A 27,288-nucleotide genomic window follows, 5' to 3' on the forward strand; every position below is an offset into this window, starting at 1 on the left:
CATCTTTAATCTCACGAACCTCCACATCCATGACCATCAGCACCCACACATCAACACCACCCTCCTCTCATCCTTGGAAGAAGGCTTGGTGAGAGACTAGACACAGAGAGTGCTATTATCTGCAGGTTCCTGTCTGTAACCAATGCTCTATGTTTGTACATGGTGTTTTTATAGTTCTGTGTGTTTGTTTTTGCTAAAATTCTGCCGGAACTTAATGAAGGCGGAGTTCCTGCTTGTTAATTTGAAACAAGATGAATCTAGGAGAGGTCATCACAGTCGAATAGGGCCCATTGCCTGTTTTTGTAAACAAAGCTTTACTGGGTCATAGCTACACCCATTCTTACATACCCTGTACAGCTGCTTTCAAACAACTGCAGAGTTGAGTAGTTGCAACAGAGACTGTATGACCTGCAAAGCCTAAAGCATTTGCTTCCTGTCTTGTCCGGTACAGAAAAAGTGCACTGACCCCTGACCCAGGAGAACGACTTTCTCATCAGCTGGTAGTGTAGCCCAGCACATTCAGGATGTTGGAGGGAGGATAAGGGGAGGAATGAAAACTTCTTCATTTTCTCTTAAGTCAGGAAAGTCTAGTTGGGAGGAACAAATTCAAATTCCCTTTTCTGAGTATGTTCTTTGAAGTTTTATTTTTTTGAGGGAACTGTTACTAGATTTATATTTGGCAGAACTACAGTCAGGTTTCATCTGTGATTTGCGGTGCGGCAGTTAAACTCCTGGGCTCTGGAGCCAGACTGCCCGGGTTCACATCTCAGTGACACCACCTGTTCCCTGAACAACCTTGGATGAGGCATTTGACTGCTCCGTGCTTCTGTCTCAGCTATAATAATAAAACCTGATGGCTAGGGTTGTTGGGAGGATTGGATGAGCTAATGCATGAGGTGACTAGGGCAGCAGCCGGCTATCGTCAACACTATAAATATTAGCCCTTATTAGTATCGATTTGATATAGAGTCATCTACAGGCAACATTCCTCGATGAGACCACCGGCATTCTTGCCAATGATGGCTTATGCCTGGACAAGAATCTGTTGTCCATTTCGGGGCTCTCTGAAATGATTTTCTAAGTGGTTCTCAAAGTGTGGCCCCTGGACCAGCAGACTCAGCAACACCTGGGAACGTATTAAAAATGAAAATTCTCAGGCCCCACCCCAGTTTTCCAAATCAGAGAATTTGTGGATGGGGTCTAGTCAGCGGTGTGCTGGTGAAGGTTGAACTGCCAAGTCTCCAGAGTTTGCTGGTTCCTGAGGTTTAAATTCTCCCACTGGTACTGATTTCAAGTTACCAACGGGATGTTCTTGAACATGGAGTTATGACGAGATGCACACACTCAGCTCTCCCTTGCTGAGAGGCAGAATCTGCTGAGCACATTGCTGGCCCAGAGATCTGGGTTTTAAGCGGCTTCCTGGGTGATTCTGATGCTCGCTGGAATTTGAGAACCACTGCTCTGACTGATCCCCAAAGAGCTCTGTCCTCTAGAGTTCTGGGGAGAAAGTATGGCAGGGTGCCTGGCGCTGGCGGTGAAATATCTGGGTGTGAATCCCACACTGCTATTTCCTGACCTTCGGCAAGTACCTGGCATATAGTTCAGCATAAATGCACAATCGTTATTATTATGACTCCAGCTGCATTCTTGCCGCAGTCAACCGACACCTTCTCTAACACTGAGAGGAGCTCAGAGGACTCTGACTGGTCCCCAAGGCCCCGGGGTAAGCCAGCGACAACCTCGGTGCTGGGCTCTGTGGTAGATTGGCAGGACTTTCAGGAGGGCTCTGCTCTATCATGTTATGCCTCATGGTCACTATGCGAAGTGGAAAATGCTTTTTACTACATGACAGTCATAAAAATAGCCAACATCTGTGTGGTGGTTTGCAGAGCCTTTCTGTAGCGTTAGGTTGGTGTCCAGGATGTAGGCACTGAAGTTATTCAGATGGAGGTCTAAAAACATCCTTCCTGATAATTCCAATTTCCACCACAGTGAGATACCCAGGGTCCTGTGTGTAAGGAGGCCTAGTGGGCAGAGAAGCCAGCATGGTGAACTTGAAGTCTAATGTGACTTCTTTAACTTCTCCGAGTCTCTCCCTGAATACCACATTCACACCCACTGTGCTGGTCTCACTAGCATCTATGACGGCCCTTCTTCCTGCTCCTCCTTCCTTGCTGATTACCAACCCAACAGCCACCTCTTCCTTGGGAACAGAGCCCTAATTTTGTTCAGGCACCTGGAGGAAACATGCTCAGGGAAGGTGGGTCCCTCATGCATGAACTCTGATTGCAGTGCTGTTCACTGAACTTTCTGTGAGAATGGGAAAGGTCTATAACTGCACTGTCTGTTATGGAGACCACCAGCTCCATGTGGCTATTGAGCACTGGAAATGTGGTTTGTGTGACTGAGTAACTGAATTTTAATTAATCTTATTTCTTTATTGATCCACCCCAAGGATATGTTTATTGATTTGAGAGAGAGAAAGAGGAACATTGATGTGAGAAAGAAACATTGATCTGTTGCCTCCTGTACATGTTCTGACTGGGGATTGAATCCACAACCTAGGTATGTGCCCTGACCAGGAATTGAATCTGCAGCCAACCGAGCCACCCAGCCAGGGCTAATTTTAATTGAACTCTAAATCTCTTCCTGTGACTAGTGGCTACCATGTTAGATAGCACAAAGACTCTAGTCCTCTTTGCCAAGTATTGTCTAATGTGGCCCCATCCTGATCCACAGGCTCCAATGTAAAGAGGTAGAGGCATCTGGGAAGATTTTTCTCCTTGCAAAAGAAGGGAGATGCTCAAGAGGAGTCTGTGTCATTCTCACCCTCTGTCCTGTCCCCTTCCCATACTTTCCTTCCTGCCCTCATACTGTCATGTGCAGTGTGAAACTTGTTGCCTTGGGAACTCTCATGACAATGAGAGGGTGATATTAATAAACAAAGATAAGAACTAACGCTTATATAGGCTAAGCAGTCTACATTATGCTAATTAATTTAATGGTCACAAGGACTCAGGGAGGAAAGTGCTATTGTTATCTCCAGTTTCACAGAGGAGAGAACTGAGGCTCAGAGAAGTTAAGTAATGTGAGTTACACAGTCTAAAAGCACCAAAGCTGGGAGCTGAACCCGGGGAACCAGTGGCAGAGGCTGGGCCCCTCATCACTGCACCATACTGTCATTCTAGCACCAAGAATATTGCATAGCCCCGGAACCACCTATCTCTAGACTTCTTATGTGAAATGAGTACACATGCTTATGGTTAAGGCCATTTTAGGTTGAGTTTCCTGTGACTTGCAACCTCAAACATCTGAACAGCTGCCGTATCTTTGACTGGGTCTTTCGTCTGAAGCCCCGGCCATGCTAGTCAATTGAATCACTCCTCCCTCAAGGGCTGATTCACAGCACTTATGGATTAGGAAACAGTCCCATCATCAGAGGAAGAACAGTCTAAGTCCTGGGAATGCTGATGTTGAAATACCTACGGAGACTCCCATGGGGGAGTCCACCCAGGCCCAGACCAGAGCTTACAGCAAAGCCTAGCCTTCCAGTATCTGCCCATTTTCTCTGATTCTGATAGATAAAGTGTGTCCAGAGGTTTTATGGAAACAAGAAGCTCAAAGAGATAGGGAGACTTGGAAAACATCTGTGAAAGGCTGCAGTGCATATTCTTAAAGTTTACTCATTATGTTGTCATCATGGAGTCAATGTCTGGGTTTCTCAAGTCTCCCCAGCTCTCTTTGGGACTAAGAATTAAGGCCAACTTGACATTGTATTTCACTGATGAGTACAGTATTTGACTTTCCAGGTGTATGCATATTTGATGATACATGAATGTTTGATCCATTCAGTCAGAAGCAAGCATGAACTTAAGGGGATAATACTGAAAATGTCTTGTCCCATGAAGGTATGCAAGCTGGGGCAGCACAGGCTCCTGTTTGCAGGTGTTGCAGGAAATCCCCTTCCATCCCCAGAGCCACCCTCCTTCCTTCCTAGCTTCTGTCCCTGACCCTCTTCATTGTCTTCTGCTACCCCCAACCCTGGTACTTCTTTTTTACTACATCCTAAGTCTAAGTAGAGGAAGGGTTGCAAGGACTGAATGAATGGGGTGAATCAACAGGGAAGTCCATTCCTCACCACACTCTTCATTTATCCCTTCACTCATTCAGCAAAGAATTATTGAGCGCTGGTTACTAAAAGACACAATGGAGGAAAAACCATTCCTGGGAGAAAAAAGAACCTGCCATAGGATCCTACAGGGGTTTTATTTCTTATTTTTCTCCCCAATATTTGGCATACCAAAGACCTGATACTATCAATATGTCAAACCCATGAGAGAAATAGGTGAGGTATTGTGCCTCCATTTCACATGGAAGGACATGAAGACTGAGGTCAAGTACGGAGGTCATGGCATGTGGGTACGTGGCTGCCCCCAAGCCTCAAACCCACATCTCCTGAGCCATTTATTTTCTCCTGAGACACCTCATGCCCAGCCTGGCCTAGGCAGGGCCAACCACTGCAGGTGTTCACACAGCTCTGAAGCAAACCCTGGAAAGTTCTTTCACCATGAGCCCCTCATTGTAGAGAGGGGTGGGCCCCCCTGACAGCCGTCTGCAAGGTCCCGCTGGCTAGTCTTTGAAGTAAAAAATCTTGAGATCAAAGGAAATATTTTTCTGAACTCAGTAATTTGTCCTTGATCTGCTAGAAACCTTAATTTAATTAACAATATAAACTCTGTGGAGGCTTCACGTTTCCAGCTTGGTTTAATGTATACTGTTTCTTTGATTTCCAAGTGACTTGGAACAACTAAGGGAAAAAAAAGTAAACTATCTCACGTAAGACAGGGACTATGCAACTCTTTTATCTCATGGGTATTTTCCAGTAGGACTGACCCAGATTTGTGTAATTTTTGTCCTCCGATGAGTAATAAGTTAGACTAGGAAATATTTTGGACTGAATGATCTAGTTGTGTTCCAGAAAGGCAAACTTCCCAGATTCCTTCATGTTTGAAATCATAGTATTTTAGAAAGGGAGGTTCTAGCATTATGACATATTCCATAGTCAAGCGCTTTATATATATTTAAGGGATTCAATCCTAACCTGTGACACAGGTATTCCTCTGTCTAGTTGATAGAAGGAATGAAGTGGTGTTCCCACAGTCACACAGCTGAGAAGTGTGGAGCTCAGGTTTGACACGGCAGAGGCCAAGCCCCTGCATGCGTTCATGGTTTACCATAGGGTTAGAGCTGCCTTCAGACTTTCAGCCATCAGCTGGCTCGCCTCCTCCTCTTACATCTGAGCTGAAGAAACAAGGCCCCCAAACTCCGACCTTGGTATTGGCTAATCCTGATGATATAAATCTTCTTTTTCTCAGGTCCTGATCTATTTCATGTCAAGCCTCTTGTTTGCTGTGATATATGTGGCCAGAATTTTGGGGCAGTCCTCTGAGTTCACCAAATCCAAGTACTCGTCCATCCCTGATGGAGTGCAGACAAAACCAGGCCACTAACTCTCCCAAGGGTGTTCTTGTCCCTTGCACTTGTGCAGATGGCCAAGAACAAGAAAAGTTGTCCCAGGTGAATGCAAGTCACCTCTGGAGTCCTTGAAGAAAAATCTTCCATTCTAGGATGTTTAGTTAATGGACAGGGACTTGCCAGAGTGCTCATGCCCCAAGGGATGGGTCTCCTCATTTCTATTTGTGTATGGTGCGTGTGCATGTGCCTGTGTGTGTGTGTGTGTGTGTGTGTGTGTGTGTAAGCTATGGATCCCCCATCACCTCCATGGGACTGCATTTAGAGACATATCTGCCTTGAGCATTTTGTCCCAGGGAGAAACCCACATGGAAGGGGAGATGTTTCAGCCAAGATTTTAAGCCCTGCTCTATTTCATGCCAAATCTCTTCCTTGCTATGATATATGTGGTCAGTATTTTGGGGCAGTCCTTTGAGTTCACCAAATCCCACAATGCAAGGTTTCAAATGACTCTGGGAATAAATAACATGGCTAGATCTCGAGCTAGAATTGGTATCTAGTGTTCATATGTTTTCTTCTCACATTCACCTGCTGACCGAAAACAGAAGATATTGGAGAATGACTGTGTGATGGCTATTACTGATGATACAAATTCTCTTTTCTCAACAAGGGCATGCTCTCTAAAAACAAACAAACAAACAAACAAACAAACAAAAAAAAAAACAAGCAAACAAACACCACAAAAAGGAAGACGGGGATAACGGAAGGGAGTCCCAGCCACCTTTGAGAAACTCCCAACTGATAGGTCGGTTGCCTCCTCCTGATTGGAAAATAGTGGACAGTTCTCAGTCCTATAGCAGTCACCATTGACTCACCTCAAAATGGCCAACTTCCCACAGATTCTTTTTCTTTAAATAGTCTGAAACATGCCTGACCCCCACCCCCAATCCTGCCACCACCAGTGTTTCTTTAGCTGGGAAATTTCTTAAGCTTCTTACTGGAATTTACTGCATGTGGTTAAAATCCCCAACAAGTAAAATGTGAGCTTGGTAAGAATAACCAGTTTTGTTTTAGAGTCACATTCAGAATAAGAAGTTATGATGAGATAAATTCCTTTTTAAGGAGGTGCCTAATTCTTATAACCTGAAATTGAATTGAAATTTGGACTCTGGGAAGAGTTCGCAAAAACAGATTGTTTATAATTTGTATGGAGAGCTATGTCACTCAGGATTCTAATGCAAGAGGAAATGTGGAGGGAGTGGGGAACGTGCTCCAAATTTGGCGCAGCATTTTAATGAATTTTTACTGATTTTTTATTTTTTTAAGGAACATTTTCTATTGAACATAGTGGCCAAAATGAGCTGGTAGTTGTGGAAGCTGGGTGTGTATGTTTGAAACTTTCCATAATAAAAAAGGGAAAAGGAAACAGAGGCCAAGACAAATGATCCTGGCTCTTGTGTCAGGCTGTTCTCTGCTTGCAGGAGCCATTGAGCTAAACGGAAGCAGGAATGACATTTAGTTCAAACTCATTTTCTAAGGAGACTTTTTTTAGTGTTTTCCTAGAACCTTAAGAACATACATTGTTTCAACATGTTCCAGGCTGCCAGGGGTCAGAAATGGCAAGAGTACGAGACAGTAGAGAAAGCCTCTGACATACAGTTAGTAGCTGGTTGAGATAGTTTCCAAATAGAAATCTGACTGGAAGATTAGAAAAATAGACTGAAACCAGTGACCTGAGATCAGCCACCCATCTGCCACGTATTTTCATTGTATCTGGGGCTGATATATGGGGCTGCAGTTGTAGGCTCTTAATCGTGATAATCTCCACCTCTTCCAGGCAAGCAGAAGGTACGTGCTTAGAACAAACCATTCTGTTTCAGGTTCCCAGTGGAAAAAGGAATGTCTGTTGGGCAGATTACTTACTTTCCCCCTGTCACGTCAGGGTAAGCCTCCTAGCCCAGCTAATTCTCCTGTGGGGACTGGCAGCTCCCAGCTGCCAGCTGGGTGAAACCCAGCTCCTTCCTCCTCTCACCCTATCCGTGGCTCCAAAGAGTCCCCTTCCACCCGGGCGGCCACCAGATGACCACAGGCCATGGTGTCCTGGAGGCTCAGAGGACAGGGGACAAGCCGGTACGTGTGGGGCTCGCAGAGGCTGGCGAGTCCCGTCCTGCCTGGTGTTCTGTCGTCTCCAGGGATCACTCAGGTCCTGGCCCCTCCGGTAATGGCTCCCCCGTACTCATGCACCTGCTGCTCCATGGGTCTTTTCTGAGGACTCCTGGCCTCTCTCTTCTGCCCCCATGGCAACCCTTTTCACTGGGCTGTCTGGGGTCCTTGTTCCATGGTAGGTAATCCCCTCTGTGTCCTCAGAGTCTTCGAAGGATCTCCCCCTCCTGAAGTCTGGCTCTCTCCAGAGTATCCTGCTTTCCCCCTTTTCTGCATTTCATCACCTAGGGATTCAGCATTCGACCAATGTCCCATGATCGCTTGCAATCTACTACTCTTCCTTTTGGAAAATATCCCCTCTCTGTTGAGTCCTTGACATTTTGTCATTCCTCTCCCCATCCTTTCCTCCTTGCTGACCTCCACGGGATCTGCTGGTGGCTGCTTCCTCCCACCTCTCCAATGCAATTAAGACAGGAGTGTATGTGTGTAAGTGTGTGTGTGTGTATGTGTGTGTGTGTGTGCATATATAGTGTCAAGACCCTGGCTACAATATCTGATGGCTTGGATACTAATTTCTGCTTTGTACTTACTAGTTTTTGTGACTTTGGCCAAGTTACTGAACATTTTTCGTGTTGTTAGCTCTTCTATAAAATGCGAATATAGTACTTCCTATAGGGTACGGCTGCTGTGAGGATGTTATGAGAAGATCCATATAAAGTGATTGGCACATTTCTGGCACAGCTCCATAGTTGTTAATGCTGGAGTGTTTGGCTGACTTGCTTTCCTTCCCAAATCCCACTATCATTTGGGGAAATGTCAATGATCTTTGGAACTTCCCAACCTGGCCCCCCCAGAGATCCCTGCCTTCTTTAACTAGGACGTGCGTCTCCACTGCATGCCTGTCCCACTTTCTAATGACAACCTCCCTGTCTCCATACCCCAACCCCCAGCCTCCTCCCTGCCATGTCCCTTTCTTCTTCAACACCATATCCTTGTCCTTTTGTAGCACTAGCCTGGGACCCCTCATTCTTGGTCAGATGGCTTCTTTTCACTGCCATCTACTTAGGCTATGATGACCATGTCATTCATCTTGTATGAATGTCATATTTATTCTATAGGTATATTGGAATAATTCTTGCATTATAAAGATCACCGTGAGGCTAAACACCCCCTATTGCCCACCACAGGCTACAGGTGAAGGATCTCATCATCGACCGCTCATCTGAAGACGGGGGGTGGAGGGGGGGGGGGGCGCTTAGGCCAGTAATGAATTTGACCCCAGGGGGAAAATGGTCTAGGAAACTGGCTTGGCATGAGGGTGGGAGGACTTTCACATGGCAGCGACTCAGAGCTGGGACACCAGGTGGTCTTTACCATCTGAACTTGGTGTCTATGCTCTGATGAGGAATGGGACAAACCCTGTGAGCTGTGGGACAAACTCAGCTGTATTTCTGTGCTTCCATGATTTTCTTTGGGAAAAAAAATTGTTGTTTCTTTTGGAAATTTCAGTCTATGTCAATTCTCCTGAGTCACAGGAAGAGCAGGGATTTTGTCTAACCATGGGCCAGACCTTTCAGGTGACACTCCTCTTTGGAAGGCACAATGGTGATGGCAGAGGGAATCAGACTGAGGGCTCCTGAATGACCTTGGCACTTGGAGTCAGAAAACTCCTGATCTTCTTGTCCCAGGATGTTTGGAGCCAGGAAAGGTGGGGAGAAGGTTTAGCTCAGCTTGTGCCTGATCTTTCCTATCACCCCAAAGGGTGGAGGGACTTTCTCAGAATGGAATGGGAAGGAAGGGAGGACAAATTCCTGTGGAGATTGGGAAATTAGAACATGACAATTTGTACCATTTAGTTTGAGGTTTTATAAATTCCAAGAGTGTCAGAGAAATTTGTATTCAAAATATAGAAAAGATATTCAATAGGCAACTGTTAATGGACCATAATTTTGCAGGATTTATTCACTCTTCTCTAATAGGTGGGTAATTAAGAATGAAATACAGTTGGGTGATGTTTAAAAGACACACTATAGGAGAAATTGGGAGATCTGTCTTCCAGAACCTATTCATCCACTGAAAGGCTGTGTGTCTTGGGCAATATGATTAACTTGGCTCTATATTTTCTGAGGTTTAAAAAAACTTTTATTTTAAAAAAATTTCTTTAAGATGTCATGAAGAATAAGGAACATTTATATTTAATACTTTGAGCAACTCAAGGGAGCAAAGAGCTTTAAAAATGCCAATTAGGAAAAAAAAATGCCAATTGGACTGTAAAGTTTTTGGGTATTTGAGGGGACTTGGGAAAACAATGACCATATTTCTAGAAATCATTAAGGGCTGTGCATTTTAAAGATAAATCAAAATAATATTTCATATTTAAAATATTGGAATATTGGTATTGGGTAGACAGAAAACAAGGGAGAGAAGGGAAAACAATAACAACAACAAAAATTCTTTAAAACCTTGTGCTTAGTCAGTTAAGTATTTCTTCATCGCCATTCCCAGAATTCCATCCTACTGTTTCTGAATTTGGTCATAATAATGAGTTTCCTAGAGTTGCAATAACGAAGTACCACACACTTGGTGGCTTAAAACAACAGAAATGGATTGATTTTCTCACAGTTCTGGAGGCTGGAAGTCTGGAATCCAGGTGTGAGCAGAGCTGGCTTCTTCTGCAGGCTCTGAGGGAGGATCCAGTCCCCTTCTCTCCCCAGCCATTTGGCTGTCGACAATCCTTGGTGTTCCTTGGCTTGTAGATGTATGACCCCAGTTTCTGCCTTTGTGGTCACACCTCATTGCCTCCATCTTGATGTCAAGACTTTCTTTTCTTATACAGTGGAGTTGGATTAGGGCTGACCCTAGTGACCTCATCTTGATTCATCTGGGAAGACCTTTCCAAATAAGGTCACATTCACATATAAGGGGGTTGGGATTTCATTATATTTTGCGCTGACCAACTAAAAAAACAATCTTCACTTTGCCAGGGAGACCCAGGCTCTGGCAACTTCTCTGTGTGGTAAGGCTACTTGGTTGTGGTCTCACAGGGCAGGCAGGAGTTCTAGGGACCTGAACTGTGCTGTATGCGCCTTAGCTTCTTTCCTGGGTCCTCACCATACCCTCTCCTAACCCTCAGTTGTTCTTCGACTCCCAGCCCAAGACATTTATTTTTAGTTTAACAAATAAATGCTCTTAAGAAATGGGCTTACTTTAATACAAAAATCAAATGGTTTTAAAAAATGCATTAGAACATACGTTTCTAGCTGCTCACGCTCTACCCCATTTTGATTCCCATTTTGATTCCTCTGTGTTTGCTGCTGTGGCAATGAGGCCTCCTCTCCACCCTCTGTGGCACAGGACCTCGGCTCTCCGGAGATGAGGCCCTCACTGAGCCGGAGTCAGCGGGTGATATCAGATGCATTATGAAATTCAAGGCCCTCCCCTCCTACATTTTATTCTAAAGCTTCTGTGAGTCACCTAAATTTTCTTGTCTATGACTACCAGCAGGGGTTGGGAGGAGGGTGGGGAGGAGTAAGGTGGGAGGGAGGACCATTTTCATCAGTGTGACATTTACAAGACCCGGGTGTTATCTCTGGCCTGACCTGCTTGGTTCACGATCTCCAGCTGGTTCAGGTTTCCTGAACACATGTATACTGACCTTAGAGTAGGGCCAATTCTGGATGACAAGAGTCAGCTACTTTTTAGCTTCTGCTGCCAGAAAATTGATTTTTTTCCCCTTTAGCCAAAAGTGAAAATAGTGGCCTTTCATTTTGTGAAAACAATTCACTTTTGACAATATTAATGAAACAAACGACCCGAGTTTACCCACGGTTGAGTAAAGGTTTTGTATCCATTCTTTGTGCTTTGACCGCAGTGCCCCCTAGTGGATATTTTGATGTGTTGTACCGTTTTCACAGACATCTAAGAAAGCATTTTAACAAACTCATTGTTTTCTAAAGTATTAGGCTTCCAACTATCGTTCATTTCAACACATGACCAAATTGTGTGTATATGTATAATCCTCCGACTGTTCACATGAAATTTTCTACACATCCCCTCTCCTTGTTTTAGGAAACAGGGTTGAGAAGGCAGATGTAATAAAAGGGGCACAGAAGAAAGTTACCACAAGGGCTATTGAACGTGGTTGGTAACTTGCTACATGTATCTAGAAAACTAAAGTGCTGAACACATGACTATAGCGAAGCTCTAAAACTGAGCTTATTATGATCTAGAACCATTTAAAGCAGGACAGGGATATGAATTCTGTTGGTGAGAGTCTGACATCCATTGGGTGCCAGAGGGCTTGTGACAAGTGGGTGGGGAGGAAACAGCAGGTCCCCAGTTAAAGGCCACTTCCTTACTTCTTTGCATAAGGATGTCCTGCCAGTGACTTTATCCCCAACTGATTCAGCAAAGACCAGGACCTCCGACTGCCCTGCATGCTCTCTCTTATCCTGGTCCATAACTGGGGTAGAGGTGAAGGTCCTGGCCTCACTTCCTTGCTTCGTGGCTTCCAGGAGATGGCAGGGCGGCCAACTCCAGGGATCCCAGTAAGTATTGTCTTGTCCGGGGCCCAGATTAGGGGGTGTGCTCAAGAGTTCTCTAAAGTAATTATAAAACTACTAGAGGCCTGGTGCACGAATTTCATGCATGGGTAGGGCCCCTAGGCCTGGCCGGCGATCAGGGCCGATCTGTGGGGTGATCAGGGCCACCCCACCCTGCTGGCACCCACCTTGGCTGGCCTGGGGCCTGCAAGCTGGGGGCAGCTCCTGCATGGAGCATCTGCCCTCTGGTGGTCAGTACACGTCATAGCAACCGGTCGTTTCGCCGTTCGGTTGATTTGCAACTCCCAGATTTTTGGATCTTACAAACAAGCCTCCAATAAAGTTTTTTATGGGGAATTAAAAATTGACAATAAAAGTTCATGTAATGACACTGAACTTAAGTTCATTAATAATAAAACTGCCACCACCTATCACCTCAGTTCATAAAAGAAAGAACAATTTAATACAAAAGATAATTAAAACACATTTCTTCCCAGGAATAAATGTGTTTTACACACACACACACACACACACACACACACACACACACACTTGTCCTTTCTTTTCATTTCACCATGTCAATTTATGGGCTGTGCCTGGATTGGAAGGCTTCTCTTTCTCTACTAATCAACCAAAAATAAATTGGCTTTTTTTCCTAATTCACAAATTTGGGAGCAGAAGCCTGGGAAATTTATAGAATTAAATGGTTTGATAACTCAAAAGGAAATGTGAGTCATGTAAAGGTGTTTAGAGCAGTGGTTCCCAAACTTATTTGGCCTACCGCCCCCTTTCCAGAAGAAATATTACTCAGCCCCTGGAAATTAATTTTTTAAAAATTTTAATAGCAGTTACTCATCGCCCCCAAATGCACCTGTGGCCATCACCGCCCCCCTGGATCGCTGCAGTGCCTACCAGGGGGCGGTAGCGCCCACTTTGGGAATCACTGGTTTAGAGCAATTACACTAATTATACTATCATAGTAGTAAGTGTGTGGTTTAGAGCTAGCCTCCCTGGGTTGGAACCCAGCTTTGCCAATTACTTTTGGGCAAGTTATTTATCCTCTCTGAGCCTCAATTTTCTATTCTGTGTAATAGGTCTAATAATGATACCAACTCATAAGATTTTTCAGTGAGGATTAAGGAGGTAACGTGTGTAAAGTTCTTAGCACAGCACCAGGAGCATGTTAAGAGCCACAAAAGTGTTAACTATTGTTTACGCTTTACTAGAGGCCCAGTGCACGGATTTGTGCACCAGTGGGGTCCCTCGGCCTGGCCTGTGCCCTCTCACAATCCGGGACCCCTTGGGGGATGTCGGACTGCCAGTTTCAACCCAACCTTCACAGGTCAGGCCAGAGGACCCCACCAGTGCACGAATCCATGCACCGGGCCTCTAGTATGCATATAAGATCTTTGGTTAATCTCTTCCTGCCCCCCCCACCCCCCCCATCCCCACTTTCCTCTGAGATTCATCAGTCTGTTCCATGTTTCCAGGCCTGTGCATTGAGCGTCTGCCCCCTGGTGGTCAGTGCACATCATAGCTACTGGTCAGTCAAACAGTCACTTAGGCTTTTACATAGATAGATACCTTAAACATCCAATTAGTGCGAAAGCATCTTAAAAATAGGGAGGGATTAAATAGGGAGGTTATTAATAATTTAGTAAGAGCATCAAGAAAGTGCTCCTGGGTACTAACCCTGTGTGACCCTGAAAATAGGGTTCTGAGCAGAATTATATATACCCACCCAGGGGTGAACAAGGAACAACATACTCACAAGCTTGTGCTAACTATTCTGCTTCATGCTGTTGATATTCCTATTTAACAGAAAGTGTAAGGACAAATGCCCTCTATTACACCAGCCACTCAGTCTCTTTTCTTGATCCTTTGTAGTATTTCTCAAATTCATCCCATCCTTTCAATTCAAGGGCTCATAGACTAATCTCATCTAGCTCATTATTGCTTCATGCCTGCATTGCTGTAAATATTCATGGAGTCCAGCTCCATATGATTAATTATGCCTTTTCCCTCCAGAAGAATTTTGCATACACATTCCACAGTTCCCAAACCTTATGAAATTCCCATTGTCTACAGCAGTGGCCTCAAAGCTCTTTTGGTCCTACACACAATGAAAGGGGAAAAAAATTAAAATGTTATACAAATAATATACAAATACCAACATACTCAACGTATGTACATGATAAGAGACATGACTATGGAAAAATTTAAAAGATGAGTTTGAACTGAAAGGGAAATTATTGTGAGATGTCTCACTAGTCATGATGCCCAATCCCGCCATTAGCTGCCATTTAAAGGCATGTTTTGCATATAGGGCAGTGGTTCTCAACTTGGCTGCATATTAGAATCACCTGGGAATCTTTTTAAAATCCTCGTTTCTGGGCCTCATCCTCCGGAAATTCTGTTTCTTTGTTACTAATGTGGCCCCACCCCATAACAAAGAAACAGAATTTCTGGAGGATGAGGCCCGGAAATCAGGATTTTAAAAAGATTCCCAGGTGATTCTAATGTGCAGCCAAGGTTGAGAACCACTGATTTAGGGAGTGGTTGCTCTTTAATAACGGTGGGTGCAAACCCTCAGGACAATGCATCTTCCTGGTCATTTAAAACGTTTTGGCCAGCTTATTGTCAGTGGCGACTCAATTTCTGTTGCTTTGACCTCTGGGAGAAGTGTCAACGTGGGTGCTCTGATTTTCTTGTTGCTTGTCGGTGCTTGTTTTATTTGTAGTATGTTCAATATGCCATTTCGTTCCAGGAATCTTTTTTAGCCATGTGTCCATTTTTGGAGGGTTAATCAAGCTAAAACACGAGCCCTCTGTGCTGCAAAACATGACAATAAATGGGCAGTGAAGACCCACACCACTCATTGGCCTTCTGACAGGCAGGCTGAGTGAGAATATAGGTGTCAGTTTCTGTATTTAATGCTGACAAAGAGAAGACTCCATTCGTTCTTGTTGCCTCCCATCTTGTGCCCCTTCGTGATGCACATGCATCTCTTGGGGACCACTGTCTACAGCAAATAAAAAATTCCAGACTTTTTATCCAGGCTTCCTCGCCCTTTGCAGCCTGGTGTTCACTGGACTCTCCTGGTCTGATGGTTGCATGTCTCCTGCAGGACCCCAACTGGATGTGTACAGTTAGACTTTAATCTAAACAGTTGGTCACTGTCCACCCCCCCGGCCCCAGCACAACTTCTTTATACCTCTAAAGCAGTGGTTCTCAACCTTCCTAATGCCGCGACCCTTTAATACAGTTCCTCATGTTGTGGTGACCCCCAACTTCATTGTTACAAATTGAACATAATTAAAGCATAGTGATTAATCACAAAAACAATATGTAATTATATATGTGTTTTCTGATGGTCTTAGGCGACCCCTGTGAAAGGGTCGTTTGACCCCCAAAGGGGTTGTAACCCACAGATTGAGAACCACTGCTCTAAAGAGTCTTTGAACTGCCCTCCCCCCATTCAAATGGACAAATCTATTTTTCCAAGGAAACTCAGGCAGATCTCACCTCACCCTTATAATCTTGGGGCTGCAGTGAGCAGTCTGCTCTGACTCTGGAAATAGTCTTTTGGCAATTACTCAAATTGCCTGGTGAGCTATTGTCAATTACTGTCTTTAACTACTATTGAAACTTTTAAAAAATATATATTTTTATTGATTCCAGAGAGGAAGGGAGAGGGAGAAACAGAAATATCAATGATGAGAGAGAATCACCAACTGGCTGGCTGCCTCTTGCATGCCCCACACTGGGGACCGAGTCCACAACCCAGGCATGTGCCCTTGGCCAGAATCAAACCGGGACCCCTCAGTCCACAGGCTGATGCCCCATTCACTGAGCCAAACCAGCCATAGCTGAAACTTTCATTTTTATTATTATTCTATTTTTATATGGTTGTGTCTTTTTACAAAATTTATTTTTCAATTTACAATATTATATTAATTTCAGATGTAGAACATAATGATTAGACATTTATATAATTACAAAGTGATCAACCTTGTAAGTCTAGTACCCATCTGACACCATATATAGTTATTGCAATATAATTGACTACGTTCCCTACCACCCCCCCCGCCCCCCGCCCCCCCCGCCCCCCCCCCCCCCCCCCCCCCCCCCCGCACACACACACACACACCAAAAAACCCCCAAACAAAAAACTGGTCCTGCACCACCTCTGTTTGCTCTGGAGTCCTTCCTACTAATCTCCTTTAATTCATGTTGTAAGTTTTCTTAAATACCTGACAATCCCTGGTTGTCCTTTTATAATTAAGACTTAACCACTTGAAAGCAATTTACAAGCTCTCTGTGTGAGGGTAGAGCTGGGGACAAGTGGGCTTCACAATAAGTGCCCAATTAAAATGTTGACTAGGGGGCCAACTGGCCTTTTCATTAGGGACCCATTTCTCCAGAGCAGCCTCCACTCTTATTGGGGGCTCTCTTCCTGGCCAAGGCCTTCGGGCATCAGGTTCTCAGAATCTACCATCTTTAGGCCGACTTCCAGTGAGTTCCCTTATCTTCAGGCCTGTGTCTCTCCTCTCGGTGCTCATCAGTAACAATTAGACTGGCGCCCCCTGGAGTCAGTTTCTCTAAGGCACATTTCCAGCCAAGGGTGGGGCCCGAGAGCATGGAAATGGTGGCCTCTATTGAATGGCTGGGAGTAAATCTGGAGGTACATTCATTCTAAATATAGAAATCTTCCACCAATCCCTTGCACTGCCCTCTGCCTTTGGGTATCTCCTACCTTTAAGTCCTAGACCTCTGAAGGTTTTGCAGGGAAAATGCTTTCAAACCTTCCTGGGGAAGAATTACAGTTTAAAACTATTTTCTTTTTCATTAAAGGGGCTAATCTAAGAAATAGTGTTGTGAATTGTCTGATGGGGTGGAATTCGTGACAACTGATCTGGGTTGAAAGAATCGGCAGGAACTGCGGGTCAGAATCGATGTCACTCAGCAAGTTAGTTGGTAACTGGCAAATATTCAAAACTGTATTAAGAACACTGAGTTGTCATCAGTTTGAAAGGAAATTTGTATTCTTTGGGACATTCTAATGCACTCCTGCAGGAACATCAAGGGATGTAAAAATAATGCTATTTTGGTATCAAAGAAGCTTGGCTTTGTTAATCTGCCCCAGGACAAGAGGGGAATGTACTTTCTTTTCCTTGATGCCAAGAACTCACTATCAGAAGTGGGAGATTATTTCATGGCATTGGCATATAAAAGTTAGAAAAGTTTAGGTTAAGTCATTTCTTTTTATTGGTTGTATTTAATAGTTAAAGAAAGTTGTACCTTCGGAATAACAGAGGCTGCAAAAGCCGAGTACTGGCACGAGGGAAATTAACACTGTTCAATAAATATTCATGAGTATGTGTTCCAATGATGGCACTCGATCACCTGCACTCTCCAGAGCTTTCCATGTAGAAGCTATCTTAGCCTCTTTATTGGACTCTAAATCTCATTTTAAAACTTTTAATGGTGTCAACACCTTGTAATGCAAATTAGATAAAGCCTAAATATGTTTTGTCATGAATATGGGAGGTAAAATGAATGATGGAATAATGATCAAGGACATTAATAACTTGTTGCTTAATCTATGCTACCCATAGGGCTAAGTATTTTATAGGCTGTAGTTCACTTATATTTACAACCACCACGTAAGATATTATGTCAGTCACCCTAGACTAAGTAAGTTATGCTGCAATAAAAAAGAGCCCCCAGATATCAGAGGCTAATGGCAACACACTTATTTCTCACCCACATGACATGCCCATCATGGGCTGCACAACCGAGTACCTAGAAGGGAGAGCAGCCCTTGGGTGGAAATTGGTAGTCTCAGGTGAAGGGATAGGAGAGATGGCGAACCATGAGCTGCTTCTTAAAACTTCTGTTCATAAGGGATGCATGTCATGTCTCCCTTCAATTCATGGGCAAAGCAAGTCACATGGTCACTCCTGACCTCAATGAGCCAGGGAGGATCATCTCAGCCCGGTATCAGTGGGTGGGGAAGAATAATCCTCCACCAGGGAGGGCAGCAAAGGTTTTGGAAAATGCAATCTACCATAAACAAAGCAAAACAAAACAAAGCAAGGTGTCAGAGGTTTAATTATGCAGAAATGTTAAATTCAAACTTTGTATGCCACTTTTTTTTTTTAAAGAGAGAATTAACCTTCACTGCATTTTTTTTAAAATCCCAGGGTGTAATTGAAAAAGAAAACATTAAGATATTATCTTGCTCTGGCCTGTGTACTCAGTGGTTAGAGTGTCTGCCCATGCACCAAAGGGTCCAGAGTTTGATTCCCAGTCAAGGGCATGTACCTGGTTGCAGGTTTGATCCCCAGCCCCAGAAGGGCAAACAGTTGATGTGTCTCTCATTGATGTTTCTCTCTCTCTCCCCCTCCCCAACCCTTTCTTCCAGTCTCTCTAAAAATCAATGGGAAAAATGTCCTTGGGTGAGGATTAACGAACGAACAAACAAAAAAGATATTATCTTATGAGAAATAGCACCGAGAGAGATTGCCTTACGAAAGGGCCACTCTAATGTTACTTATACAAAGGAAATTCAAGTTCAGGTGGCCTCAAAAAGGATCCCGTTTCACGTTGGGGCTTCTTTAGCATTTTACATTCATCTTGTGACTCTGAAACTTACCATATGTGAGAAATAGCTTGAAGCAGTAAAAGTGATTGTTTTAAGGGGACATAATTTTAAGAGGAAATAATTTCACATCATAAGAAGCATGGATACCTAGCCAGTCTTTGCATTTTTTTTTCTTTCTCATGGTTGCATAAAGTCTTGTCTGCCACAAGACAAGTAAGTACATACACATCCCAATGCTTTAATTCATTTGTTTCTAGTTTATAAGGCTCTTCACTAAAAAGTCACTTCTCAGGATTTCGCATTTATCTCACTACTAGCCAGGTGACACTTTTCTTGAACGAGCCTGCCACCTAGTGGTTATTTGGAAAATCAGACTTGGCAAAACTAGTTGCTCTACAGCAGTGGTTCTCAACCTTCCTAATGCAGGGACCCTTTAATACAGTTCCTCATGTTGTGGTGACCCCCAACCATAAAATTATTTTCGTTGCTACTTCATAACTGTAATTTTGCTACTGTTATGAATCGTCATGTAAATATCTGATATGCAGAATGTATTTTCATTGTTACAAATTGAACATAATTAAAGCATAGTGATTAATCACAAAAACAATATGTAATTATGTATGTGTTTTCCGATGGTCTTAGGTGACCCCTGTGAAAGGGTCATTCGACCCCCAAAGGGGTCGTGACCCACAGGTTGAGAACCACTGCTCTACAGTGCTTTTTTTTCAATAAATAGTTTTTGAGCACCTAATACAGTGATGGCGAACCTATGACACGCGTGTCAGAGGTGACACGCAAACTCATTTTTTTGGTTGATTTTTCTTTGTTAAATGGCATTTAAATATATAAAATAAATGTCAAAAATATAAGTCTTTGTTTTACTATGGTTGCAAATATCAAAAAATTTCTATATGTGACACGGCACCAGAGTTAAGTTAGGGTTTTTCAAAATGCTGACATGCCGAGCTCAAAAGGTTCGCCATCACTGGCCTAATATGTACCAAACACTGTTCTTGCTTATAATAGTGAACAAAGTGGACAAGAATCCCAAACCTCTTGGAGCATATGCTTTATAACAGAAGGACCGTGTATATAAGTTAAAATTTGGAAATGTGGTTCACCTTCATAACCTGTTAACCTAATACCCTCCCTACCTGTGTGCCCATCTGCCCTGTAGGCTACATGTGAGTGAACTATCCCTGCTCCTATACAGGTCAGCTCCTCTCTCTCCTGTTCAGTGGACGGAAACACCTCTTGCCATTTCAGGGGCTCGAGGACTTTGCATCTGTAATGATCACCCCTCTTTCTCCTACATTCCCAAAGGCTTCCTCTCCCTTGCCCATTCCATTAGACATAAACACTTGTACCAACGGCTTTTATTTTAAAAAACAACAACAACAAAAATTTTCATTATTCCCAAATTCTTTCTTTGCTTCCCGTCACAAAAAAACTTCTCAAAAGTTTTATTTTTATCCCTCGTGCCCACAAGAACCTCATCTGCTTCGTTGATTGCTGAATCCCTGGCACTCAGAAATAGTTTCTGGCATTTAGCAGGTGCTCCATACGTATGTTTAGTTTGCATATGAATTCATATTGCAATAATGGTGACACCCACCCCACCATGTCCTGTGGGTAATCTGGTATTCGGAAAATAGAGGTAGAAAGGGCATTAAATTGATGAGAATTGTGCTCAGCACTTGGGAAGATTCTTTAGCCTATCATCTCCCAGTTTGTAAAAGGAGGATTGGACTACACTGGAAATGACAATTCCATATCACAGAAGATATCCTGGGGGATATCTAATTGGCAGAGGTATCTTGGGTATATAATGTTACAAAGAATTTGTTGGCTACAAAAAATGCTGTGACTGAATGATATTGATTGATTAGTGATGTCCACCCTGGACGCAGGAGGTGGTGTTGGCTGTGCTTTCCTGGGTCACGTGGTTTCCTCCTGCTCTAAATGTTAGCGATTAGAAAAGACACAGTCTCAAAATCTTGTTTCAACTGCATTTTAGATTTGAAGTAGACTTAACCTCCGAACAGTCCTCAACATTGAATAATAGAGCAGGAATTAAACTCAGATTCAAAATTATAAACCACAATCTCCAGGAAAGAGTCTAAGATAAATGGAAACAGATCTGTGTCTATGTATTTACCCAGAGTTCATCCGATATCCTGTATCATGAAGGAAAAGCTTCTTATTGTATAATATTTAAAACTGCTCCTTTCAGAAAAGTGTCTGCACCAAGTCTGGTATTTGTTATGCGTAAATATTTTAGTTCCCTCAAAGATGTGTTACGGCTTATTCTCTTCTGGTTGGCTGACTTCACTTGCACTCCCACCCCTATTTTGCTTATTTACAAAAAGATAATTCCAGATCAGACTGACAAATATTTCAAGCTAGATTTCAATTACAGCATAATAAGTGTGAAATTATGAGATTTAAATAAAATAAAGCTCAGAAGAAAGCATAAGCTTCTTTTAAAGGAAATCGGGATTAAATACAAAATTTTCATCACCTTTTGTGTCAGACAGTCATAAATGTTTTGAAGAGATAAAAAAAATCTGAATGGATTTGAAGATTTGAAAGAAGGTATAGAGTTTAGCTTAGTGAAAAGAAAAGATAGGGATTGGTGATTTTAGCAGGAGGAAATTGTTATTAATCTAGACCAGCGGTGGGCAAATGGTAGCTCTGTGTCAAAGTTGACCTGCCACGTGTTTTTTTTTGTAAATAAATCTTTATTGTAACACAGCTATGTCCATTGGTTTTCACATGATGTATGGCTGCTTTCTTCAGATAATGGCAGAGTTGCCTAGTGCCCAACAGAAATCCCATGGCCTAAACTAGTCACTATTTGGCCCTTTCTAAGTTATAAGTGTCTCATTAGATTGTATATTTTTGAAGGCAGGGGCTCTATGTTTAACCTTAGTTTTAAATTTCTTTTTTAAAAAAAAGTATCACTACCTTTGAGATGATCAGATAACAACTTTAAAAATATAGTATGAAAATAGATTTATGCAGTGGGTAGTATTTTTAAACTTTCTACTTGTTACATTTATCCTTGAGGTCAAGCCTATTTCTCTCAGCTTTTGGCGAAAGGTTTGTGTTTGCTTCTCTCCCAGACCTGGCGCTACAGCAAGCCCCTCACTCCTCCCTAGAGGGAGCTGTGCACAGCAGGACCTCATGCCTATCACCTCCCTCTCCCCTCCTCTCTTGTTTCCCAGGAGCCTCTTATGGCTCCTTTGATTCCTGCCCCTGGGGCTTCCCTTCTGCAGGCCCTCGAGCTGATTTTAAGCAGCTGCCAACAAGATGTGGGGTGTCCACTGCCAGACTCCCATGGCACCCCTTTAGACACAAATGGGGGAACCCTTTACTTGGGCCAAAACACAAGTTAAGTTTAGGAGGATGAGGAGGAGGAAGGGGAGGAGGAGGAGGAGGAGGAGAGGGAGAAGAAGACCTTAAAATACAAATATTTCTTATTATTTTTCTGTCAACACAGTACTTGAAGTCAGTTGCAGTAAAAATAATCATTGAAAATTGTCCTTTATGAAATTCAGTGTCCTTTACATAAAGGAATCTAGCAACACATTCCTCTTAAAGCTGATTGCTAGGAAGATTTGTCCCTCCTGACACACGAAAATGTTTTCTTTTATTAGATAAATTAATAGTCCACATATTTTCATCTTTTCTTTTGGCTGCCAAGAAGCTTAGAGTTAAATTCCTTGGGCAAACATGGCTGTATTATTCAGGTGTTTCATTATAACTAGCTGTGCCCTCCTGCAATTCCTGATACAGTACTCAACTCTTATTTTATCTCTTCCTTAGTGGTCCTACTGGTGGCGCCCTACAATCAGGTTCATAGGACACATTTGCTGAATGTGTTTTATGAATTAGCTAAGAGCTTTAAATACATTTTCTTACAGAATCCTCAGAACAACGCAGTGAGGTTGGAATTTTCCCATTTTCCCCATGAAAAAGACTAAGGCTAAAAATCAGGAAGGATTATGTTCAAAATAAAAAAGCTAGAAAGTGGAAGCATAATTAGGATTTGAAACCATTACTAACTAAAAACCAAGCTTGTCAACTCAGCCACTAAGATGTTCTATCTCCCCTAGTCATAGTCCAAAGGAGTTCAACAGATGTCAAAGAGAACTAATCTGTAAGAATGGAATCAGTTTTCCCAGACGAAACCCAAACAGTGAAGCCAGATTGGAGAAACAAAGTCAATTCTTGTCGGTAATTAAATATATGCAGTTTAAAACCATTTTGCACCTAAACATTTATGTGACATGTACTGGTGGTGTTGCTGGGGAAACAGGTTTTGTTAAATTTTTCTGGTTACACAGAATTTTAAAATCTCAATGGAGGACAGAAACCATAAAAATCAGCATAGCAATGATTGATGGATCCCATTGCTAGAAACTTCAACTGAGGAAATATTTTAAAAGATGAGAACTATGTGTTTAAAGCTGTCACAGCAGCGTGACTAGAAGTCAAAAAAACAGAAAGGAAGTTAATTGGCCTTCAGTAGAAGATAAAATGCTTAAGTGACTTTGATTCAGCAGCAATGCTGTGTATTAGATCATTCAGCTAGACCGAGAAAGACAAAAACCAATGTTGTATAGAGAACAGAACTTTGTGTTGACCACTGGCCCATCAATGCAAAAAGTAAGTTAACATATGGTTGGTACAGTAGGTGCTAATCATAGGCTAACATCTCCTTGCTCTTGCCATCAAGAGTGGGGAGGACTTTTGCATTAGAAGTGGATGAGAGTGGGATGCCTCTGAGACCTAGGCAGACAGCGAAAAGGGTGCCAGGGCTAGGGCCACATTCTTCATCCACTCATTTAAAGGCGAAGAAGCAGAAAAATGCAAGAAACAGAAGTGTGGAGTTCAAATACTGAGTGCAGAGAAAGCTGACGAGGAGGCAATCCCTAAACAGTGATTTCTCAGCCCGGAACAGGTCTCCTGAACAACGCACAAAATTATATATTCTTCTCAAAGTAACGAATGGTCATTGCAAAAGCACTCATTCATGGTGCTGGAAGGCTGAGCAACCTCCACCCCACCTCTGACATGACTCCAGTTCTCAGTGAGAGCGACAGATGAGGCTAAAATCCTGCAAACATTTCCCCTGTGTGTTGATTTAGAGCACAATGAAACAACTTCATACCACCTGTTCACCAGCTTGCTTTAGGCACCTAAAAAGTTGTTTCTGATATCTTTCTTTGTTGTTTGATTTTGATCAAATATTTTAATTGCAATGAAATTGCTTTATTATTATTTTTTATTTTGTTCCAAGTCCTTCAGGAACAGGGACAAGAACTGTGATTTTCTTGTTGTGTCAAATACCATGGTCCATCACGGTGACAGGCTGCCTCATTTTCATCGATGGAATTGGGTTACCCCGCAAACTGCTGACACAGTAGCTGCTTTTCTCTTTTGGTTTTGTTTGTTTAGATATCCTCAACTGTTTATGCCAGCTTTTCTCTTAGTACACTTTAAGCCTGGCTCTCTTCTTTCTCATTGTCTTACTTTTTTTGGTTTGGAGAGAAGTCCTTTCTGACATTGAGCTGAGCTTATCTGAGGAGGCTCCTGGGCTTGGGGTGCAGTTGGGTTCTGGCATCTGCGAGTCTTTGGGAGTCTACCACAGAGCAGAGCTAAGCAAATGTTGGACAGCATTTGCACTTGGAGTCATCGGGAAAACAGCACCCCTCACTAATTCACAGCAAAAATTATGCATCCTCTGCATTCTGTTTGGCAACTTGCTCGTGCATTTACCAATTTATTTTGGGCGCCATTCCCTGCATTGGAGTTAAGTTTAAACCATTTTCATTACCAGCAGGGGCTGATCTGAGAGAAGAATAGGGTAGTAACAAGGAATGGGGCGAGACAGCGCTATCGAGCACTGGAGCCTCTACAATCTCATGTATTCAGGACGAGAGCCACGTGAACAATTGTTCTACAACATTCTTTAGCCACTGTAAAGTAACTTGTTCTTTGAAGGGTTTAGTGGGTGATTACGGGGGAAGGGCAGCCAAAGTATTAAGCACTGTTTTCCCAACACTGAGCTCCCTCACTCTAATCCCAGGCCCCGTGTCTGTAGAAACAGGTAGGCACTGCCTGGAAAGAGCCCTTGCTGGCTAGTGAGGAAACATCGTCTGTCACTGGTTTTGTGCGTTTTCTGAATAGAAAGCGCTGGAGAGCAGAGAGCGTACTTTGGAAATTGAGGTCGACGACAGGGAGAATGGAGTTGGGAATGAGAACTCTTCAGGCAGAGTCTAAGGTTGCTTTTCAGCCTCCTTTTATCCTGGGCAAAAATGTTCCTAGTGTTCGTGCCAAGGCCAGGTTGCTCCTTCCATTTCAAGGCCAACGCTTCATAGTAAACACACGTTTTCTCAGGTTCCCTGCTATCCTTTCACAGAACATAAAGAGGGACGTGAAACAGGGAACCCAAGTTAATCTGTTTTCCTCCAGTGGCTCAGAGTGTAGTAACCGAGAGTGGAATTCACAATCCCCGGTGTTAATCTTTGGCTCTGCTCTCCAGTGACTGCCTGGATTTGGGCTCCAGTCCAGGAAGGGGGTCAGTACAGGGCGCAGGGCATGGAGCAGGCCCTGACCAGAGGAGAACTCTGCTCATCTCTGTGCCTCCAAACCAGCTGCCTGCTGAAGAACCACAGCGAGAGGCGATTCCCCTGGCAGCACTGCACAAAAACCAGGCATTTCCCCACGGCGTGGGCTTTGAAATGCAGGGTTCTCACACTCCTTTTGACATTTTGGACTGGATAATTGCCTGATGAGGGGCTGCTCTGTGTGCACTGTAGGATGTTGCGTAGCAATCCTGATCTTTATCCATCAGAGGCGAGTGGTACTTTGCTCTCTTATGCCCCCTTCCTTCCAAATGCCTCCAGATGTTACCACTGTCCTGCTTGGGGACTGCTGAGTGAACCTGAGAAAGTCTTTTCTCCGGGCTCTGTGAATAATGGAGGCGGGGGGGGGGGGGGGGGGCACGGTGTAAGAAGGGAGAAAGATGAAATAAAGACTACAGATTTCAATATTTGTCTTGATTAAAAATTATAAATATATTTAGTGGGGAAAAGCTGTACATTTTCATACTATAATGCCGGCTATCTGGTCTTGATTGAGCTTTCAATTTGTAGATGAGATCTTGTGAGCAAACTAACAATTCAGTCCTCTAGCCAACGCTTACCAGTAGAGCTACATTTATTAAGTTCTCTGCATGGGTCTCGGGGTGTTTGGGCTAATTCCGTGGCCTTAAACAGGAGCCAGCCAGGACGATGCCCAGCAAAGGTGGCGGTGGTATCACTGGGGTGACGATGCTGTCACTAGGCTTTTGCTTCATTCATGTTGGTCTGCATCTTTTATTGGGGACATTAATCCTCTTTTTACTATTTAGGAGGCAAGTATGGGGAACTGAGGAGGATGCCAGGTGTCGGTGGGTGATATGGAAGATAGGAAAGGGGAGTTGTGGGTGAGTTTTGGAGGTGAGATGAGCTCTAAAGGATTATTGTGGACTCCCATTGACACATAACAGGGACTATTTGAAAAGGTGAACACACACCAAAGTTTTGCTAAACTGACTAGTAGCTTAGGTGATGATAAGTCCATCATATTGCAAGTAATTCTATGGCAAATACTTTAGCAAAAATCAGTAGTCACTGAATAATGTATCCTTTTGATAAATATTTTCATAGTGCAGGTTAGGATTCACTGAAACCAATTAGGTAGGTAATTGAAAATGACCATGGAATTCATTTCACAACCAAGAAAGTCCAGCTTTGTTTATTAAAAATATATTTATTTCATTTGAAGAGTAAAACAATTTTTATTTTCATGATGAAATGTTAAAAGGTAATTTAATTTATTAGAATTTGCATCTTTAATATATGCTCCCAGGTCCATAATCTCAACAGCCAGTGACATCCACAATAGTTAATATTAATATTAACAATTTTCTAGACTGCAGAGCTTCATTTGAATTCCTTAGGTGTGTGTTTCAAAAGATCTTAGAAGAACAACTAAAAACATCGCCAAATTGGACTTTATATAGCACTGTACTGCAATGAAACATTTTGGCTACCATTTGATACATGTTTATGAGTTCTGGAAAAGGTTCCATTCTTTAAGCTAATAGCATTGTCAGCCATTTCTTCATTATTTAATTTAAGCAGAATGCCTTAAAAATATTTTAAGAGAACAGCTAAATCTGATGGAAGACAAAATTGAGGAGACCCCAGTCTCACTGGTGTAAGCTTTTGCCTCTCATTTCAATGGAAACCGTGATCTGTATTCCAATCACACCCTTGAAAAGGCTTGTTTTCCCCGTCGTGAAAATTTAGCCAGAAGCACCGAAGGTGCACCAAACATTAATTTTTATTGTCTTTTTTTTCTTTGAAAAATTGGTGAAAGAGAAAACAGGACATAACATCCAGTGGCTTATCATGCAAACACAATGAGACCATATATATATTTACTAAT

The 27,288-nt window shown here is 43.0% G+C and overlaps 1 long non-coding RNA gene across 1 annotated transcript in view; it reads right to left on the reverse strand.

The window, feature by feature from the left end:
• Positions 1–27,288, reverse strand: part of LOC139008030 (uncharacterized) — a 43,918-nt gene that overhangs the window by 14,945 nt on the left and 1,685 nt on the right. The gene's annotated exons all lie outside the window — the stretch shown is intronic.

The sequence above is a fragment of the Myotis yumanensis genome, unplaced genomic scaffold, assembly GCF_028538775.1.
Source record: "Myotis yumanensis isolate MYYU_CA2020_CCGP unplaced genomic scaffold, mMyoYum1.0.hap1 SCAF_4, whole genome shotgun sequence".
In the NCBI taxonomy this organism is placed as follows: Eukaryota; Metazoa; Chordata; class Mammalia; order Chiroptera; family Vespertilionidae; genus Myotis; species Myotis yumanensis.